Genomic DNA, 8,488 nt, shown 5'->3' on the forward strand with positions numbered 1-8,488 from the left:
GCAAGTTTCATGTCATAAGCCCGATCCCTCTTATTACAGACTCTAATTAAACAAATTAATGACATGTTACATATGGGACAGTTATGTATAGGACATTTTGTCCCATAGAGAACATAATCAATTTTCCCCATTATTTTACAAATAAGAAAAAATTAAAATATGGAAATAACAAGTTTTTTTTCTTTTAAAATGTTCTATTGAGACATATTTGACTAAACAGGAAATTAGCCATGTCAACATTTTTTTTTTTTTTTCATATGTATTTCTTTTGTTTTTATTTTTTTCACATTTTTTTTATTTTGACAATTTTTTTTGCTTCAATCGTTTTCATTAATTAGTATTTATAACATTAATCAGTCTTTAGAAACTAAAGAAAAGCTAAATAAATCACTTTTAAGAACACTCTTGATATTTGTTTTTCTCTATTCACTTTGTACACAAATCTGCCCATTGACATTGTGTGTCCCTTACATAACAATTTTTAATAAACTTTTACTTAAAAAGTAAAATATATATTTTGAAACTTTTTGTGGTATTACATTTTCATACTCATTTAGAAATTCCCAGAGATGTGCCCATACAAGTATTGTATTCTGAGAAATAACTTTAAAAAACATCCTCAAAATGTTACGTATGGGACATTCCATCATTGGACAAGACCTAATTTGCATATTTAATTAGATGACACCACTTTTTCCAAAAAAGTAATAAGATGTGGGATCCATGTCCCACCTGTGAATTAATCTCACAAGTTTTGTTTTGATTTTCTATGAGTTTTTAAAATTGTCCCATACGTAACGCCCATTTTACCAATTATGCAAATTAGGTGCCCCAATTTGCATATTGTCACAAATTTTATAATTCACATTTGGGCTTTCTTACCCCCATCAAAGATAACTTCTTAAAATAAAAATGAAATTTCGTCTTCTCGGGTGACCTTTTCTTGGACTTGCCCTATAATGTCAAAATTTCAGATCATATATCCATCCTCTTCATGATTACAATCGAGTGTTCATGTCAAAATATAAAAATTTTCAGCTCGCACGAACCGGTCATTTATATTGAGGCCGCAACGGGGACAATGAGAATGAAATAATTTTTTCCCGCCCAGCTCCCCTTCAAGTGATAACTTGAGCTGGATCTATCCCTTGGTATGATGTAGAAAATTCTGTTTGAGGCATCTTTTCATGCCTGAAAAAGTGAAATTCACTTATTCATCCAAATATTTTATTCAAAAGAAATAATAGATATGTATCTAGAATAAGATGGCCTTTGTGTCTTAGAACCTTTAACATAGGGACTTGCAGACGGATAGTTTTGTGCCAAATTTGATTTTTTTGTTGTTTTGGCTTCAATAGGGTCCCCTTAGACCAAAAATGATGGGGTTCAAATTTTTAGACCCCTCCTTCCCTTCGTTGGGGGGTCCTTTTTGGCGCCATATTTGCCTGTACAAAGCCCAATAGGATCCATTGTTTTCAACCCTATATCTCACTTTTCTTCGCCAATTTTATTTTTAGTTGTCTGAGGTGTATAAGAATGAATATTTTGATGTTGTGATGTCAATGTTTTTTCACTTTTACCATATGGGGGCAGACTTTACAAAAAATGCCCAAAAATTGTAAAATATTACCAAAAAAATAATATTTTTCCCTTTTTGGCACTAGAATTAGGACAAAAGGATTACAAAATGAAATGAATGTTTTGTTATACAATCTAATAATAGAGGAATATATAACATGTAATTGATATCATTATTTTTGGTCAATTGATGTAAAAATCAACACCATTTCAGGACTTTATGCAGTGAAAACCTTACTACAACACTAGAGGGCGCCATAACTCATGACAAGCACTTCCCTAAAAAAATATCAAATTCTAGGAACTGAATTTTATTTCATCAATGAATTTGAAAGCTGACACATTTCCCCGGGGGGGGGGGGGCACTCAGTATATAATGCATAGTGGGTATGTGCCGCGGAGGGGACCCCCATTTTTACACTCAAATTTCCGTTCCAAGGCATAGCATTTCTGTCTTATTGAGAAAAAGAACAAAGAAAGCCGCTCCAAGGCATAGCATTTCCTTCTTATCGAGAAAAAAGAAGAAAGAAATCCGCTCCAAAGCTTCACATATTTTTCGTTACGCCGTTCCGGTCGCATTGATAAGCGGCCGTAGAGCGCTTTTCGACCATCGCCTAAGCGCGAGCGCCGTGCACCCGGCAGAGGCCGCGCTAGCTGCGTCATGCACGATTGCCCGTTTCATAGGGATGCACACGCACTCACAGAGATACGGAGATCCGTTCCGAGGACCCCCGTTTTCACAAACATTTGTAGTTCCGAAGCCCGTTCCGAGGACCCTCCTTTTTACAATAAGCCCGCTCCAAGGCCCCCGTTTTTTGCCTCGCCCGCGGCACACCCCTACCACTTTTTTGGTCGAGTGCCCCCCCCGGGCACATTTCAAGAGCAATTACTTCCAATGCCATTTCATAGTATGGGCATTTAATTTGTTTTGAATCTACCCCCCTCCCCCGGGGGTGCCCAAAATGGCTGCCTTAGGCTAAAAATCCACGATTCATTTTTTTCCTTAAAGGGGTGGTCCAGGCCAGGTTTAATTTATATCCACTAGATAGACAAAAACCTTCTCTTTCCTATACTATATTTTTTTTAAGAAATAAGAGGCACAGTTATTTTTTATTGAATTTTCAATTTTGCCAAAATCATATTCTGGCACGAGTCTGTACGATCCCAGAATGCAATGCGCAGCTTTTTCTGTGACGTAGCATCTCCACTTTGGCTTCGCTGGCTGCTGCTAGTATGCTACGAGCGCGAGCGAGCTAGCTAGCTAGCTAGCTATCGCTCGCACGTATGCGTATAGATCATCAGCACCGGCCGCATACGTACGGTATTAGCTACATGTAGTTTTCGACTTGCATTGATTGCAGCCACCGTCGACCCTGTAATTCACAATTTGTTTGTTTCTCGCCGTTTATTTCATAATTTGAACAATTAATATGTCGGGTCCTGCGGGATATGCATTCCAACCAAGGTGGAATGCGGAAGAGTTGGAGAACCGTCGAAGAATAGAAGAAGAAGAGGTGGAGGAAGATCCGATCGTACCGCAGCCAGCGGCCGATCGAGTGGGGAGAAATGACTGGTGTCGGTGCGGGAACTGCCCGGTGATGCCGACGGCCAGAGAGAGCATTTGGTCCTCGCAAAAGACTCTACTCGCGTTATATTTGTATGTTTTTATGTCAAACTTGTCAGTCCCAATATTGTGAAGCCACTGGGCACATCTCTCTCGATCTCGGATCGGATTTGGTATAGAAAACGCACTTTTATGGTTATTTTCTCCTGGCCGAACCGAGCAGCCGTATGCTGTGCGCGAAATTTAATTCTTTTTGCCCCAAATAACCGTTACAAGAAATGCTCTTAAAAATCTCCAAAGTCGAGTAAGGAGATAATACTTTTTGAAATGGCTCCTGTAATTATTTACTACGGGCTAAATATTTTTTGGAGCTGGCCTGGACCACCCCTTTAAGTGGCCTTAATTTGGTTTCTATTCAAAGGTTTTTAAGGGTGAAGAAGTATATCGTGGAAAAGTTACAAGGACAGCAAGTGGTCTCGTGAGTTCAGAAATCCAAGATTTATGGACCAGGGTGCTACATAACTTTTTAGAAGCACTTGCCCAGTTGGGCAAGTAAATTGTTGAATAGTTCAAATATACTGGCCCAAAAATCTATTTCACTTGCCCTAAAAAATCCTTGAAAAAATTGCGGTTTTATAAACCATTGACCCTTTTCTCTCTTTTGACATGAACTGATCTACCTTGTTATTGCCATGACCAAAACTAGGGTCAATATCATACCATATTGACCCTAATTTTGGTCATTCTACTGTGAGAATTTTGCTTGCCCTATTCGGGCAAGTAGTTTTGGTCTTCACTTCAAAACAATTGCCCGACTCTAACTTTTACTTGCCCCGGGCAATCGGGCAAGTGCTTTAATATGTAGCACCCTGTGGACATAGCACATTTTATATCAACCTGAGATAGATGGAATTGGTGTCTAGACCATGGTTTCAATGATCAAAATTGGGACAAGTTACAAGGACAGTCAGTAGTCCGCTCTGTTGAAAAATCCAAGATGGCTTCCACAAATGGAGTTTGAAATTGCTGTTGCTGCTTGAAATACCGATATAGTTTGATCAATATCCAGGAATATTTTTTTTGTGTCTACCATGGTAAAATGGGTCAAATAATACATTAGAATAAGTTACAAGGAGTCGGTCAAGTATGTTAAACAATGGAGTATAAAATAGCCACCGTTATTTACAAATGGACATGTAATATCCATCAAGGATATGGTTTTGATGTCTAAATGGTTTAAACCATGAATTTTAAAGTCAGAAAATTAGTTACAAGCGTTGGAGCGTTGTGGCCCAGTGGATTAATCTTCTGACTTTGAAACAGAGGGTCGTGGGTCCGAATACCAGCCATGACATAATTTCCTTCTGCAAGAAATTTATCCACATTGTGCTGCACTCAACCCAGGTGAGGTAAATGGGTACCCAGTAGGAAGAAATTCCTTGAATGCTTGAGCGCCTAGGCAGCCCATCTAAAGCAGGAGTAATAATAGCAGGGCCCGCTGGGAGAACAGTTTTCAGAACTGAAGTGGCTTTCCTAAGTAAATATACCTACAGTATATTATAATATCATATTATAACAAGGTCAGTCTGTGGTCTATGTCCAAAAATCCAAGATGACGTCAAGAAATCTGAGTCTAAAGTGACTGCTGTTACTTAAAAATGGATATAGTTCATTTAAAATCCACCAGGGACATATGATTTTGGTGTCCACTCAATGGTTACATGATTAAAATGATACTTTCGACTGGTTACAAATAAATGCACTTGTCCATTTTGCCTAAAAATCCAAGAAAGTTTTTTAAATGGCATCTAAAACAACTCCTATCACTCAATAATGGTAAGAGTTTATACAATATTAATCTGTGAGAAATAATTTTGGTGTCTACACATGGTGGTATAAAGGGTCAGATAATACATTTGACAAGTAACAAGCATATCTAGATTTCCATTTTGTCCAAAAATCCATGGTAGATTAAAAAAAAATCATCAAATGGGTGCTGTTACAAACTCATGAATGAATATAACTTATCCCATTCATTTTAAAAGTGTAGGCCCAAAATATTTCTCACAGGTGGATATTGTATGAATGATGTATCCACTTTTAAGCATTACAACAATAGTCATTTTTCGAACCCATTTTTGGAAACCAACTTGGATTTTAAGGCAAAATGGATAACTGCATAATCATTGTAACCAGTCCTTAAGTATTTTTAACTCTTGAAATACTAGTGTAGACACCAACATAATATCCCCAGGTGTATGTTTAATGTTCTTTATCCACTTTTAAGTAACAGTAGTCATTTAAGACCCCATTCTTTATGGTTGGTAGTAGTGCTGTAGCCGAACCGCCGAACCGAACGGTAGTTCGCCGAACATGGCACTTCCGAACCGAACCGAACACTAAGACTTGGTTCGGAAGTTCGGCAACAAAAAAAAAAACGGCTTTCAGCTAATAAATTTATAAGTTTACACCCTTTCTAATCATTATATTTGCGCATTCTCTATTTAATCTTCTTTGCAATTGTATGTTGGAAGTATGCGCTTATTTTGCGGTTACTAGATTTTGTTTTCATTTTCATGTTGACATTGTGGTTTTTACGGCCCTGATTAAGAAAGGAGATCCGATGAATGATGTTGCGCGAACTTGCGCTATAATCATTTTACTGGCTTTCATCATCTCTCGCTCTGTGGCCGAATCGCCGAAGCATGGTAAAGAAAACCAAAACTGTATGAGTGTTCATTGGTTAAATCTAATTATCTAAAATATTGTTGTTTTTAGGTGGCGAACAAGATTCTTGTTTGAAAATCTTCAAAGTATTTTGAATGAACGAGCTCAATAAACTGAAAGTGAAAGATGAAGTACCATTGATATTACGAATTACGATACGATGTGATTAAGATCGTAACTCGTGTATTGTTCCGGCGGAGAATAAAGATCTGATTGAGGTGATTGACATTATTATTGAGGTGTCGGCTCGATACTGTCTAGTTTTCATGATTTTAGAGAGAAGTAAAGAGTTTTGAAAACGAGAGATCCAGTGAAAGTGGGAAATAAAGTGAGTGACTGTTAGAGATGGAAAGGAGAGACGCAAAACAAATAATATAGAAATGAGATGAGGTGAAGTTATCTTTTTTATTATTAACAATCAGATGAAAATAAAAATCAAACACTCATGAATGATTACGGTATAGCATATAGCAAGATCCCCTTCCCCTCGTTGACAAGTTGAATGAAGAAAAAGCCATGCGGAAACATTCATCTCTTGGGGGAAAATGACCCCCAATCTTTACTTTTTTTTCCCTTTCTTATCAACTTCTCAAATTAACCATAAACAATTCGATGATAACTCTACTCCCCCTGTCCCATTACAGTCGTAAAACTTTGCATCCCACTTGGTCTGTATGTTCATGGTCGAATGAAATCTGACCAATGAAATCACAGAAATCTCGGGAATTGCTCTTCAATCAGTGAGCTGAGTTTCGCGAGCAGACAAAGCACGTGGCTGCATGTACCGATGCGACAATCAGCGACATGCGATTGGTGGTTTAGTTCACCCATCGAGCCAATTAGCGAAAGGCGCATTACATAAGCACGCTTTCTTCGACACGCCCCTGGCCCTACTATGCCTACAGTTCAGTGCACTGGCGCTGGTCGCCTCGTATGTGATGCAATTGCCAATCACGTTTGGCCGGACTGTATATATAAATATTCATGAGCTCAGAGTCCCGCTACAAGCCTAGCCTAGCCTAGCTGGTACGAGTGCGAGCGCGAGCGTAGTTAATTTGGGAAGTATCCAAAGTGTGGTCCAGGTATGGACGACTAGGAAGAGTCGCCATTTTAGAACTGTGAGTTACCCAATAAATTAAATCTGTCATCAGATAATCAAATTCGAGATAACAGTTGATTCGTTGAGCGCTATAACTTTCATAGTTTCATGTCAACAAGATAGAGATAAAATGGTTTGATGTGACAGAGGTACACGCGAGCACATGCAGTCAATCAAGTACAAATTGTCTACCGGTACGCTACGTATACCTGAATGAACTATAGCTTTATCAGTCTATCATTACCGAACCCCGAACCGAACCAATGTTCGGCAAATTTCTGCCGAACCTTGCCGAACCGAACCGAACCCGAACATGGCGCCTGACTTGCAGCACTAGTTGGTAGGATGGTCATCTAACTGGAATTCTTCAGATATAAGCATTCTAGCTGTCTAGGGATGATAAAATACCATAAAACAATTCAATTTTTTAACCAGGCACAAAATTGAAATTGAAAAAATAAAAATAAACGATAGAGTAAACGGACTGAGCTGCTCAATGGGGCGATTATTTTTTTTACAAGTGTAATATTTAAAAGTATTTGGTGCACATCTCACATTTTTCATGAAATGTTAAGGAAAAAAATGTGTCGGGAATTCCCCCCCTTCCTCCTTGCTGCGTACGACCATTCCCTGAAGTCCACCTAAACATATCTCATTATGACAGAAAATATACATCAATTTAAACATATAATCTTTCTAAAACATATATAGAGATTGAAAAACTTATTAAAGAAACAAGCAAAAAGTTTATATGTTTATTTATATGACTCATGAGATAGAGACACATATCTCACCAACAAATTAATAAGAGCGCGAAGCGCAAGCTGAAATTTTTTAGTTTACTGACCTGAAAACAGGCAAAAGGTGCCTGTTTAGGACCATACAGATCTCACTACACAGATAATGCGAGTGCCGAGGGCGAGCTGAAATTTCTTTATATTCTGACCAGAAAGCTTGATATTCTAAGCATTTTTTGTACCAATGATTAAGATGGGTATCTAAAAAACAATAGATTCGAGCGCGAAGCGCGAGCTTAAAATTTTGATATTTCGATCAGAAAAAAAATGAGTTTAATGGACGTTTTTAATAGAGAACAAGATTATATCCAACAAAATATTATTGAGGTTATTTTGAGGTTTAGAACTGAAAACGGGACATTCTATTCACCTATTTAATCATGAAAAGTATGGGGTTTTGCTACAGAAATGATGTGAGCGCGAAGCACGAGCTGAAAATTTTTATATTCCAATCTGAAAAGCGGACAATTTGAGCACAATTTTAAATAAAGAACGAGTTGTGTAGCTCAATCTCGCTTGCTGATTTCTCTGTAACATTACCATCTTATTTTATTTTTGCACATGCAGAATTATTGGGGGGGGGCAAAACGATATGTTATCGCCCCCTGCCCCCCCCCCCCCCCAGGATCGACGCCTCTGTATATACAATGATACTACATCATGAATCATTCGGAATACATCACCAATCCAGGTTTATATATTATCATTCAATTTTCATGTACA

Source organism: Lytechinus pictus, chromosome 18, assembly GCF_037042905.1.
Source record: "Lytechinus pictus isolate F3 Inbred chromosome 18, Lp3.0, whole genome shotgun sequence".
Classification (NCBI taxonomy): Eukaryota; Metazoa; Echinodermata; class Echinoidea; order Temnopleuroida; family Toxopneustidae; genus Lytechinus; species Lytechinus pictus.